The sequence below is a fragment of the Phasianus colchicus genome, chromosome 12 (assembly GCF_987193195.1).
Source record: "Phasianus colchicus chromosome 12, bPhaCol1.hap1.1, whole genome shotgun sequence".
Classification (NCBI taxonomy): domain Eukaryota; kingdom Metazoa; phylum Chordata; class Aves; order Galliformes; family Phasianidae; genus Phasianus; species Phasianus colchicus.
This window is the reverse complement of record NC_143447.1, coordinates 3,142,944-3,156,843: the sequence shown is the minus strand read 5'-3', so window position 1 is coordinate 3,156,843 and position 13,900 is coordinate 3,142,944. Positions and strand designations below refer to the sequence as shown.

The 13,900-nt window shown below is 48.5% G+C and overlaps 1 protein-coding gene across 1 annotated transcript in view; it reads left to right on the top strand.

The window, feature by feature from the left end:
- Positions 1 to 13,900, top strand: part of HMG20A (high mobility group 20A) — a 168,868-nt gene that overhangs the window by 131,594 nt on the left and 23,374 nt on the right. Inside the window, exon 17 of the transcript XR_016470259.1 lies at positions 13,249 to 13,370. The gene's annotated coding sequence lies outside the window, so the exon portion shown is untranslated. The remainder of the gene's footprint in view (positions 1 to 13,248; positions 13,371 to 13,900) is intronic.

The following is a 13,900-nucleotide window of genomic DNA, read 5'->3' as shown; positions in this document are numbered from 1 at the left end:
AGAACATGGATATTAAGTATGAAATAATTATTAACCCTGCTGCCAAATTAGTCTTTCACTCTTGGCACCACTAGTCTCCCGACTCTCTGCTTTTGCTTGGAAAATGAAAATCGATGGGGTCAGGTTTACTTCTGTTTCTAGTCAGCGTCAATTCAGTAACCTCAATGCAGAGCTGGTTTTGCAAGAGAGTGTGGTATCGATCCTGTTTCTGATCTGCAGCTCTTGACATCACAGAGAAACCTGTGCTAGCCTGGGAGGCTGCTCTTGTCTGTACCACTGGGTTGGGAGGGCTGTGCTCACTTTCTGACTAGGGTCTGTGAGATGAGTTGCTGTGCCCCAAGGCACAGTGCAGGGAGCTGTCTGGCTGCTGTTGGCCAGTGTGATGGGCCGTGCTACCACGAGCTGGCTAGCCAGGGGCAGCCAAAAGCTGGATTTGCTATGGAAAGGTCACTCTGAAACTTTGCTGTCTTTGGCTGACCCTCAGGTGTGCCACCACCCCACACAGCTCGGTGTCATCTGCAAACTGCTGAGGGTGCCCCCCGTGCCACTGCCAGTGTCATTGATGAAGAAATCAAAGAGCACCGGTGCCAGGGCTGACCCCTGAGGGACACCACTCATCACTGATCTCCACCCGGCCCCTGAGCCATTGACCACCACTCTCTGGGTACAATCTCACAGCCAGTTCCTCGTCCACTGAACAGTCCACGCATCAAATCCATCTTTCCAGTTCTGAGAGAGGGGTGCTGTGGGAGACTGTGTCAAAGGCCTTACTGAAATCCAGGTAGATGACATCAGAGGCTGTTGTTATGCCATCATAGAAGGGCGCTGTGTTGCTAAGGAGGACCTGCCCTTGATAGTTGTCTCATAGCAGGTCCCCCTCTTTCATGTGCCACAGCATAGCTTCCAGGAGGATCTGCTCCATGATACTGCCCAGCACAGAGGAGAGGCTGACAGGTCAGTAGTGCCTGGATTGTCCTCTCTACCCTTCTTAAAAACAGGTGTGAGATTGCCTGTATTCCAGCTTACCTTTCGGGTCTGCCCAGCAGCAGCTCAGCTGTGTATGATTCCCTTGTTTTTGAATGAAGGGCAAACAAATTTAAAACTCCATGAATGATTAGAAATCAGTCTAGCTTTTCTTCACTTTCTAGTTTGTATTGTAAATCAAAGCCGTAATCTTTCCATGCTTCTGGGTCAGAGATTGGCATTTCGTTATCATCAGCTGCAGCTTTCATGTGTTTCTGGTGCAGATAGGAGCTGCCCTTTTACCAATGTGTTTTGCTGATGCGGTTGTGTGTGGGTTTGCTCTTGGCATGGGGTAAGCATCACAGAGATGGCCAGGCTGCAGAGAGCTGCCACACTGAGACCCAGCACTTCGGTGGACGCACAAGAGTTGTCCCTCTGCATCTGGCAGCACAGGTGACAGGGCAGCCAGCTCTGCCTGCCCACGCAGCCGTGGGCCCGTCCCCCAGGAGTGCTCATTACCAGCTCTTCATTAGCAGCTGATGTGCTGAGGAAGGCCTGCAGGGAGGCTGGAGGCAGTGCTAGCTCCAGGCACCGCTGGGGAGTGCCTGTGCTGTCCGTGTTCCCAACTTGAGGTGCTGGTGAGCCCTGTGCGTGTTCTTGTTGGAAATGACATGTGCTATAATTCCTCTGGCAAAAAGTATACTGTGAGTGTGTTCCTCAGGAACAGTGGGGAGTTCAGACGGTGGCTTTTGGAAATGCTTCCTCGCTATTTGTGCAATCACTTCTATTTCTGTGAAAATGCAGCTTCTGTGAGCACCCTAAAGTTGAGCTGAATTTGAGAGTTTGTTTCAGTTGAGGTGTAATTCTACTAGTCAAAGCTCCATTTCAGACTGACCACGTTTCCCTGGAACTAATCCTTTCTTTTGCATATGAAGTTCTTGAGACTGATGTTTTGATGTGCTGATATAGGAGCAGTGCTTTGCAGTTGGGGCCCACCAGAAGGCTGTGTGGAAGGGAACTGGGCTCATTCAGCAGCGAGGGATTCATCCAGGTGTGCCTGTGTATTTGTTACATAGAATCATCATAGAATGGCTCAGGTTGGAAGGGACATCAAGGATCACCAATCTCCAACCCCCCTGCCACGTGCTCGGCTGCCAACCCAGTGCCCCATCCAACCTGGCCTTGAACAGCCCCAGGGATGGGGCATGCACAGCCTCTCTGGGCAGCCTGTTCCAGACATGCTGGTGGTCACTGCCTTCCAATTAAACAGCAGTGACCTTCCAGTCAAGGAGTAGAAGGGTCCCACGGCAGAGCAGGAGTAACTAGTGAGAAGCGTGCATCAGCACTCCTTTCCACAGTGCAATTCTTATCTAAATGCAGGGGTGCTGGGTTGCTCTAATGGCAACAGCGTGTCTGACTCGAGTTGTGATTGAATTTGGTACAAATCAGCGCATACAAAGGAGGCATTTTGATGCATAAGTAACGTCTTTCTGTGAGAAGGAGACTCCTCTTCTATTTTTATTTTGCCACAAGCATCTTTGTGGATTGTAGCATGCTTTTATTGTGATAAATCTGTTGGGCAAATATTCTTCCAAACAGGCTTTTCATCTTCCCTGACAGCGGGAGGTCCTACCCTCAGTGTGTGGGGAAGTGGGAGCTGCTGGTGCCTGGGCGTCCTCGGCCTGGTGCTGCTGTGAGTCATGCCTTGCCCTTGTCATTCCCCTGCTTCCTGAGCTGCTCGCTCATCTTTCTGAGCGCAGGATGTGGCTGGCTTTATTTGGAATGTTACAAGCAACCCTGCCTGAGTTAATTGACCAAGACAAATTTTGTTAAAAAACCTTGACATTAATAATGAGAAATAAGAGCTGGGAGGTAAAACACATGCTCTTTAGGCAGGCATTAGCAGTGCTCCCACCCTTCCAGTCTCCTCCTGAGGTAGTATGGCAGAGAGCTTAGGTCAGTTAGTTTTAAAATTAACTTCTAGTCCTCAAGGCAGCCTTTAAATAGTGCTTGAGCTGTGACTGTTGCTAGTCTTTTCAGGCAGTACGAGGGTGTGAGCTAAGGAAGGATGGAAGAGCAGAGTGGTGCAGGAGATCTATAGCCATGAGGGTGTGAGCCAAGCAGGGATGAAAGAGCAGAGAGGTACAGGACACCCAGGGAAATCCGTAACCACTGGTGACTGCTCTCAGAACTGTTCCAGGGCAGATCCTTCATCTCAGTACCTCCTCCCCCAGGCCGTACAAACCGAGCTGGGATGTGGTGTTCCATCCAGGTAGCACCAGGAGTGGGGACGTCCCCTCTTAACCAAAGGATGATTTTCCTGTGTGCTCTACCCTTTGCAGCCCCAAACTGTCCATTTCTAGTCTGGGTGATGTGATCCAAAGGGATGTTGTTCCTGCTTCTCTCTCTCCTTGAACACTGCCATGCTGCTCTAGCCATGCTAAAGAAGAAAAAGCCCTTTGAGGAATTGTTATCCCACTTTTCTGCTTCTAGTCCCAAACACATTAGTGATGAAAACATGCACGTGGAACAGCAACAAAAGGAGTATCCTAATTTGCTTCTGGGAACAGAAGTCTGCACCTTAGGATGGCTCCAAAGTCACGGTGCTGCTCTGCTCCCTGAGGACACCGTGCTCCCGTGCCTTTCTGTGTGGATGTGGGCCTTGCAGGTGATCCATCAGCTCGCATCTTTTCTGAAGTGGCAGGGCTGCAGCCGTACATCTCTGATCGATACCGCCCAACCTTGACATGGAATCAGTCACTCGTAGCCTGCTCATTACTGCTGGCTAACCGTTCGCCTGCAGCAGCCCCTTAATAGCCTTCCCCGACTGCTGCCGAGTCACAACAAGAGTGTTTAGCAGCCTTATTTACATGCAGCATTTCACCAGTCTCTGCTTCCTTGTGCTCGCAGCCCACCATCTGCTCCAGAGCCTCAGAGGAAATGGGGAGTGTGGAGCAGTGCGAAGCAGTATGGAGCATGGTGCCAGCCTTGTCCCCGTGGTGATCGGGGGCCCTTCCTGCTGGGGGCTGGTCAAGGCTCAGTCACAGCCTCTGTTTGTCCAGGAGACTTTGGCGTTTGTGCTTTGCTTTTATTCTTGAGTTGAAGTAATTTTAATTGCAGTGATTTTAATCCACTGTGTGTTTCAGCCTTCTCTATGTTTACAGTCTCCAAGGGTGGGAAAGGGCTCAGGAAGTTCTTCCTAGAGAGCAGCTTTAAAATGGCAATTTATTATTTATAAGCTGGGGGATGGATGAGGTCTGGGAATGGAGTTCCTGCGAGTCTATTAGCCAGGCAGGTTGTGCTCTGTGTCACTGCAAAGGCTCTCCTTGATATCCGCAGCAAGGTCTTAGACTTGACTCCTGACCTTGGTCATGAGCCATTAATGATCTCTGAAGAAAGAAATACACTGACACATGCACTTTGGGGGATATATGGTACATCTGCTAGCATGCCATTGATTTACATGAACAAACTCAGAGTGCAGCTTTTTTTTTTCTTTTTTCTTTTTTCTTTTTTTTTAAAGCAACTATTACTTAAACTGAAAAGCAAATTTCAGCCTTGGTCTCTGTTTCATGGGAAGAAACAATTGCACCCTTAGGAGCAAGGATGTGGATGATGGCAAGAAGTGATGTGTAGTGTTGGCAGTGTGGTGGAGAAGAACCTGACCTGGTGAGGAGGGCAGGGTAGCCTGTGCATGCCTGCTGCGTGTTGATGGCATGGGAACCCCATGCTCTGGCACTGCAGATGCCCAGAGCCCAATTGCAGCCCTGCCTCACGCTTCTGGCATTATTACTTGGGGTTAAGCTGTTGTCACTGAAGTATGAAGCATGGTGTCAGGAGATCAGCACTGTGCATCAGTGTGGAACTGCTCCTTTCTGAGACCCCCATCCCCAGTGCTGTGGGCTGATCCAAGGAAGGCGCTTGAAAATGTAACTCTTAGCTTCAGAACCTTGCAGATGATCTTTAATGCATCTAAATGGGATTTGGGAAGAATTTAAAACAATTTTGGAGGTTGAGGTCGGCATTACTGTGAACCAATTTAGGAACATCCTTCTCTCTGTGAATCTCCTCCTGTCTTCCCCTGGAGACCATCAGGCACCACGTGCTGAATGGGCACACAGCTGCTTTGCCCAGCCAGAGCTGGCATCTTCACCTTCTGCCCCAGATAAGAGTTAGTTTCTGCCTCTGGACCTCTCTTTCCCCACTTACCTGCCTCAGTCCCCATCTGATTTGTCTGCATGGTCCTTTCAGGAGTGTGGCTCCTCCAGTTCATCTGGGACTCTCTTCCCACATCAGTTGCTAATGAAGGAGAGTGTTGTGTTTCAGGGTAAGATTTGTTTCTCCTCTTGGCTGCATGAGATGAATATACAGCTCACAAGAGAGGACTTTGTGTTATGTTCTCTCCATGTTCTCTTGCATACGAATTTGGCTCCAGAGACTTGGAGGACAAGGGCAGCCTGAAATGGCTTTGCAAACTGCCTTCTGCAGCTCAGCTGAAGTCATTTATCCCGCTTTCTTCTTTAAAACTAAAAATTTTAAAGAAGAGAGAGAGAAAATCCCTCTCTCCTCTAAGCTAGAATTAGCAATTGAATTTTCTTTTATGTGTGTTTCTTTTCTGAGCAGCCTGATGGAGCTCTAGGCGTCCCTGTTCACTGCAGGGGAGTTGCACTGGATGGCCTTTTGTGTCCCTTCCAACTCAAACCACTCCAAGTCTGTGATTCTAAAAAGTGGGAGTTTCTCTGTGGGGTGAAGTATCTTGAATGCATCTTGACTTCTTGGATCTTGCACATTTCTCTGGATTTTGTTTTCCTTGAAAAACAAGGAAGGAGGGTTTTTGTCTTTTTTCTTCTTCTTCTCCCTCCTTGCCCCCACTAGATCATGCTGATGAGGCTGGAGACTTGAGAGGGAAATCAAATGCACCCAGATTCTACTGGTTGCTTTTGTATTCTGATCCAGAGTTGGAAACTGAGCAGTCAAGTTCTTAGGCTTCCAGGCTCCTCCACAGTCCTAGCAGCTGGGGTAGTGCTCCTACCTGCAGGCTGGGTGCACTGAGATCAATAGAGATGCACCAGCGTAGATAACATAGTTCTGGGATATAGTTGTCATGTTTCATCTGAGGCCAAGGTCTGTGCAGTCCTGGTGGTGCAGGGAGATGCATGACATCAAGGTCTAAGAAGCTGTCTAGTCCATCTCCTTCTCAGCCTGACCTCAGCCCCTCCCGCTGCAGTAATCCAGATGCAATCAGTCTGGCACTTTCAAATATTTATGAATCCTTGATGGATATTTTTTTGAGGTTTGAAGTTGTAGCTTTCATGGAATCTGGTTTGATTAGCTAGAAAGTCAATATTTTCATTGTGCTGTGTCTGAGGTGCATTAATTCCGGCGCAGACAGCAGCAATATAGTGCTGCAGTACTAATGGCCCTCTGCCTTCACCGACTGGTGCTTATGTAGTCTGGGATGAGCTTGGAGTGTGTGGAGATGCCTTGACGAGAAGCTAGTAAGGCAGGCCAGCTCATGGTGGAAATTGGCCAAGGCAGGCAAGGAAAAGGCCCACAGTGATGTTTGGGAACCTGCAAGATGAGGCATTAAGACTGCCTTTCTTTGTAAGTCATGTCTTCCAGCACATCCAAACAAAGTAGATTGCTCTTTACCAGAACTCCCATTAACTTGTCTTAAAAGAATACGACACCTTCAGCAGAGTGAATCAGAACCTCGTGGGACCAGATCTTTATTCTTCTCAGCTGATGCAAATACCAGATTGATAGGTGAGCAGAGTTATCCTTGTCTTTACAGATGAGGAAACTAAGCCACAGGGGAATTGCATGATCTCAGCAGAAGCACAAACAGAATCTCTTTCTGTTACTTTATGCCACGACACTCATTGCCAGAATTGGAGAGCCCACTTCTCCTTTTCACGTGTCTAACATTTGTCCTGTTCCAGCTGAACCGAGCAGCTGCCATGCTAATGTAAAATGGATGAATGAGCTGACCAAGAGCATGCCAGCTCTCTGCTCTTGGTGCTGTCAGTAGCCAGAGCTTCCTGTGCTCTCAGGGTGCATATCTGGACACCCTTAAGTTGCACATTACAGTGAATGTGTCAGGGGCTGGGTGCTTCAGCATCCTTTCAGGGTTAAGTGTCTGCAGCACATCACTGTGTTCCAAGGAATTTCCATTACATCCACAAGCCATGGTGTATTTCTGTCAGATTAGGTAGCCCAAAGATGCCCAGCTGTTTGCAGCAGGTAACGTTTATGATGACTTGTGTTCACCAGGGGGGCTGGGCTGGCTGCTGTGTGTGGATGAGAGCCCTTGTGTGAGGCACAGTGATGCTCTGTGATGATCAAGCGCACCGTGGCCAGCGCTGCATCCTGGAAGGCAGCCTTAGATCTGCCGGGGGGTCCGTGGGGAAATGAAGGCCGAGGTTGTGAGTCTGATTTCTCCTAGATCTCTGTAGGCAGGACACCAGCCTGCTGTGGTGGTGCTAACAGGATTAGCCGGCAGTTAGGAATGCGGAGCGTGTTGCAGCTGAGCTCCCTGCACGCTGCGGGCTTCAAGGTAAGGCCTGTCACACTGCTGCAGTCTAGCTGAGAGGTGAGGGAAGGTGTGAATAACTGAGGTGCTGGCACTGTTTGCAGGCTGGGGTGATCTGAGATCCCGGTGTTAATAGAAAGCGTTGATCACAGGTTCTCTGACATGGTAGCTTAAAGGCAACAAGAGATGCAAGGAGGTGTAAGCTAAGAACTGAACTGACTGTGCCAATAGCATCACTAACCGCTGGCTTTCAGCACTCAAAATACCATTTTTGTGGTGAATTTACATATTTTCTATCTTACATTCAGCTTCCATTGTGGCCTGCTAGCTGCAGGCTCATCTTGGCAAAGATCTAGGCAGCCCTTGTGGTACTGGCATCCATGTGAGTGACAGGAGTGATGACAGTCCAATTACAAACTTCATAGGCTTTCTGGTAATGTTAAATGTGCAGCAGTAATAACCAAGCTCTCCTGAAGGAGGAAATGCAGTGGCAGGCTGCAGGGCCTCACTTGGCTGATACAAGGGTGTCAGATGCTGTGTTTCTGCTTAGCCTCGAGGGGTGTTCAGATGGGCACATACAGCTCGTGGTATGTACCAGTAACATGGCAGATCCTCATAGTTTCATGCTGACCACAGAGATGCTAATGCTTTCGATGGCTTGATCTTGCTCCTGTCTTTGTGGTGTCTAATAAATATGAGCCAATTCATCTTATCCTTTGTCTCTTCCAATGACCTTTCTTTAAATTTAGTCAAGTTCCCTATACGCAGATCGTCGTGCCCTTCGCAATGAAGAGAGCTGCCCTGGGATGACCCCAGCTCACACTGATTTCTGCTTCAATACTTTATTCCTGACTTTATCATGGAATAAGACAGCATTCAATCATGCTCCACAGGGTACTAAGAGCCCGTGGTCTGGGTGATGTTCTGTGTAATCTGCCTTGTCAATACCCATTGCTCATGTCCACAGCAGTGAAAAGGGTTTTGCCTGCTGACTGGATGCTTCTGAACCTGAAGTGCAACACTGACTCCTTCCACATCCTGCCTGTCCTGCTTTCCTTTCAAGCAACTGCTTTCCATTCAGGGTTCTTGGAGCATGTGGCAAACAAGTATTGTACCCCCAGGAGATGTATAGACAAGGAGTGTGGTGAAGGAATCCTTCATTACAGGTGAGGGAAGTGCCATTCTACAAAAGCAGCTGTGGGGGGCACTGCTATCTATTCCTCTGCCTTAGCTGTTGGATTATGTTCCCATTAGTCACCTCTATAGGAGCCAGATCAATCCACTGCTACTTTACAATCTTCTATGCAATTGGCTGCCAAAAGTAACTCTTTTGGGGAAAATAAATGTCACTTATATGGAAGCTCTGCTTTCTTACTCAGGCAGTGGACTTACCTGGAACGTCAGGGTTCCCAGGGCTGCAAGGTCTTCTTCCTAAGCAGCTTGTGCCAAGATAACCAAATGCAGGTTTGGAGGTCAGAGAGGAAAGCCCAGAGGTTACAATGGATGCAAGTGTCTCTTCCCCTAAGGCTAGAAGTATAGCACATTGCAGGGGCTTGGCTTTCCAGAAAGTGCCATGTCTGGGTCATTATTTTTCAAGGGATTTGTGCTTTGATTGCTTCCAGTGGCAAGCTTGGTCTTGCAGTGATTGTAGGTTAAGATGGCAAGCAGGAGAGAGGAAGAGCACCTGACAGCAGAATCAGGTGCAGCTGGTGATGGAAAGGCCTTCAGGCAGTTGGGACAACATTATGAAACATGTGTGGCGTGCACAGCGGTCAGCTCTAGTATGTGCTCAGCTGTCATCATTAGCATGATGTGCTGCTGGTGTAGGAACACCTTCCCTGCTGTTCTCGGAGGGGATGGTGAATATGCCAGTTACAGCAAGGTGACAGTGATGCAGTAGATAAAGAGCAGTCTGGTTTGGGAATTCATGTTTTCTGATCCTTCTCAGTGCCCTTTGAGCTTGATATTGATTCTGTTTGCAGGCAGCTTGGGAAGGGATGCCCTGCATACTTGCCAGCCTAATGCAATGTGCTGCCGGTTTTGTGTGGACCTCAGGCACTGCTGTGATGGGGTCAAGAACAAGAGGTGCCAGACCCCTTGCAGCATCAATAGCTTCTGCTATGCAAGACTAGTGAAGCAGTAGTCCCTGAAAACTTGTTTTCTTGTTCTTAGACAGGCTGATAATTCTTGCCTGAGAAAAAAAAAATCATGGCCCCTGTATCTGCCTGAAGAGAAGGTGAAGTTCAGGCTGTCTCAAGCTACCAAAATCTCATCAGTCTAATCCTGTCTTCTAAAAGTACCTGATCTTCTTCCCACCTTCATGTCACTTGCACATTTAATAAGTTTGGTTTCTGCTCCATCATCCAGGTCAGTAGCAAAAGCCTTCAACAGAGCAGGGATATGACAGACCCCTGCAAAATCCTTAAATCAGCAAGTCCTTCTTTTGTGGCAGAGGAGGCTGCTGATGTCTGCCCTCTTCATGTGGTTATCTGAGCAGTTTTATACCTGTCCTGTCACAGTTTCTCTTAAGACCATATTTCCCTAGCTTATGGGAACAGCAGGCAGGACAGTGTCAAAAGCCTTTCTGAAGCTGAGATGTTTGACAGGTAGTGCTGTCTGTGCCGAAAGCCTGTTACCCTGATATAGGAGGAAGGTAGATTGGCTTGATGTGATTTGCTCTTGACAAATCCATATTGGCTGCAACTCACCTCCTTGTTATCTCATTGATTTTTTTGGAGGGCTTGGAATTGGGTCCTTGGGGATCAGAGCAGCGTGCAAAGGAACATGAGCTTCTTGTCTGCAGATACACGGGGTATGTGTTGACCATTGCCACTGAAGCCTTTCTCACTCCTGGTTTCCCAAACTGCTCGTTGCTTCTTAGCACCAAAATGGCAATGGTGTGGTTATCTGTGTACCCTTGATATGGTTTTGTCACACCCTAGTGGCCAGATAGCACAGTGGTCATGGATAAAGTACTGCTTCAGGGGACTTGCCTTTTGCTCTTCCATGGGAAGGTTTGGTCCATGTGGAAGCCTAGGTTTCAGTCCCCCCTTGCTCACAACATGCCTGGCTATCTCCTTGTGGGCACCAACAAATCTCCCCACCTCTGTTCAGCAGCCGTTGGCTGTTGACCAAGTGGATGATGAGCTTCTCTCTGCTCCTGTAGCGCAAGTTATTTTCTCCTATATTAGAAAGGCTGATGCTTTTTTTCTCCCATTAAGGGGCTTGGGTGGGAAGACAAGATGAGATGCAATTTCCATAATCTCTGTCCTGTGAGCTCCCACTGAACACATGAGCTGCTTTCTGGCACTGTAACAACGATGCCAGCAAAAATAGCCTTATGGAATCAGCACCAGTTCCTGCCCAACTGGAGAAGACTTGGCTAAGACTGTTTGCTTATTGGGCTCCTGTGGCTGCTTTGGGATCACCAGTGTTTAGCATCTTCAGTGGGGAACCTTAGGGTCAGCACCTGGCTAGTAGTGCAGCATGCAGACTCCAAAGCTGGGGCAGAGGAAACTCTCCTCACACCTCAAGCTAGGGGCTTGAGGCCAGGGCGGTTTGATGCTTTGGCCAGTTGCCTCCTGCCTTAGGGAAAATGAGAGGAGGGAGGTTACCCCATCCTGAAAAAGGCACATCATGCTGTAGTGTGTGAACTGAGCTGCTCTGACTTGCTGGTGGACACAATGACTGTCACAAGCTCCTTAGTGGCTGTTTCTTTTTTAGAGCTTCCTGAGCAACAGAGATGAGGAAAGATGTTCTTTATGGTCTTTGGGTTACGAGCACCTAAGGAGGCTCTGGTGTCTCAGTTGTTAGACCTCTTTTGCATTCTCAGTAATTGAGTCTGAAATCTTAGGGCTGCTAACATGTCCGTGCTAGCATTGAGCTGCCCCAGTGGGATTGCTGTGCAGATGGAAGCCGCCTCTCCTTGTACAGCAAACCGTGCTCAGGTCTGCTGGCTACTTGTCCTACTCCCTACCTGTTACAGGGTGTTCTGCTATACTGAGAGCAGGCTGCTCCCCAGGCAGGTGTCTGAGTGCTTGTATTTGGGCTGGGAAAGAGCAGAAGCTGTTCTGGGACCCTTAACATCTGGAAATAACTGGAGTTATGGGGAGGCTGCTTCAAATTCCCATCAACCTATCAGAAGAAAACTGCTGAATTAGTGCCCTTTCTTTTATGGAAACCATGGACGTGTTTTCTCCTTACAGTTGTTTAGGAAGTTGATACTGTTGTGACCCCATGTTGTTTTCTTTGCAGAGCTTTTATCTCAACTTTGCCTTATGTAAGGAATTTAGCTGAATTCTGATTTCCCATTAATGGAACTCTGGTGCTCTTGCCCTCTTCCTCTTCTCACTTTGATCACAATATCTTTGAATATTTGTTTCTAAAGTGTCTGAGTAGAATCTGGAGTGGATGGAAGAGAAGATATCTGAACCAGAAAGTTAAGCACAGGTCTTTCTCAACAACTTGTCTGCCTGTTCACAACATGCATCTGTCAGTTCTCACACAGTTCTAGGTGAGATTTCCATGTAGGAGATCTGCAGAAGGTCTGAGTGTTTCACCTGCTGCCTAGTGCTGGCTCCAAGCTATTGCAAGGAAAGGCTGGGGGGCATGAGAGTACTGTCAGCACTGGTGAGTGGTACCTGGTGGTGGCTGTGCAGCCAGACACCCAGCATCAGAGCTGCCATGCTCATCAGGCTGTGCTTGCCCAACCTGGGCTCTTCTCCATGTTTCCAGTCAGCCCAGAGGCGTGCACAACCACCTTTGTTGTAAGGGTTTTTGATGGCAGATGATGTGCTGAGAAGCAGGCTGGCCCTTTTCCAAGAGCTGGAAGTGGCTGAAGCTGGGGTGTGGTGGGCAGCAGGGCAGGAGGAAGGTGATTCTGTTCTTTAGAGACTCGGAAATGTAACCAAAATTGTGGCTAAACAGGGTGTGCTCTTTCCTACCCAGATCTCTAACCAGAAACAAATCCTGCAATTGTATCAGCTGGAAACTCTGAAGCTTCTGCTGTCCACCGAGGGGTAAAACAAGGCTCAGTTCTTGGGCCTGCTCTGCTGACACACTCTTGGTTTTCCTCTCCTCCTTAGCCACCGGAGGGCAGGCAGGAATCCTGTAATTACCAACTACTGCGGAAGAAAAGCACCGGAATAATTAAAAAGCAATTAATGTTTGCACTGCTGGATCTGCTGTGGCATTGCGCTTTCCAGTTGCATGCTCTGCCTCTGGTCCCCTCACCACCTACTTCACTTTGTAGATTTTCCTTTATCAGTTGCTTTTCATTTTCATTCGAGCTAGCTGTGAGAGCTGAAGTACAAGTTCAGATTAAGTTACTGCTGAGACGTGCTTTGCTTGGGGGGATTATGGAGTTGGCTGTGATGTGTTGGCTGCCAGGTAAGGCAAGAGAAGCAAAGCCTTTTAGCAGGCTGCGATCAGACAGAAGCCTCTGTGTCCCAGGGCTGGAAATACTGCTGCGGGGTCAAACGCTCCTAGGCTCAGCACTACACTGGTGTAACCATTACAGCTTCATTATGGAACTGGTTGATCCTTGGTGAACTGGAGCTTCTGGATCAGCTCTGTAGAGCTGTCAGCACTGGTGAAGATTCAAGCAGCAACTGGAGAAGAGCAAAGGCTGTTGCCAGTGGTGCATTTCAGTCTGATGCAGGTCCTGAGTGTAGCAGAGAGAAAAATTGGAACTCTGAGATACCAGCTTTCTCAATTGCTTGGGTGAGCTCAATTTCTGTAATTACTTCCTCCAGGAAGCTCCCCGGCTGTGGCTGTTGTGCATGTTGAGGAGATGCATCACTGAAGGATTAAAATACAACTGCTGTGAGCTGGGAAGCAAAGCAGGCCAGGACTAGAAGCTGCCGTGGAAGGAGAGGTAGGACATTAATGGATGCTGTACGTGCAATGGGACTGGTTAGCAAGCACAGCCTCTGTACTGAGTTTGAATAACTGATGCTGAATGGCCGTTTCTTTCAGTATGTTAAAAATACTCCAGTTTCTCCATAAAGCCAAGAAATGCAACTGCAGTTGCCTAGCACAGACGTGGATGATTGTCCTCACTCAGAGCCCTGGTAGGAGCTGTAGTGCTGGCACTGAGCTGATATTTTAAGGACCCTGTAAGAGAAAATGGCCTTAACCGTTTTACATTTAGTTGGGTAGCTGGGCCCAGCTGGGAGTTAAATCAGTGGTTTGGGGCAACCTGCTCCTTCCAGCAGCTGAATGCAAGCTACCCTCAGGCAGCTGCGTTGCTCTTTCAAGGCAAAAGGCCCAGCCCATGAAATTGTGTGTGACTGAGACAATGTTTTGAGCTGCAGAGTTTCACGAAGTGCGCTGTTGGAGTTGAGAGCCTCCCCTGTCCCAGCACAGAAGGACCTTCCTGCTTGGCTTAAGAGAAGGTTTCCAGTT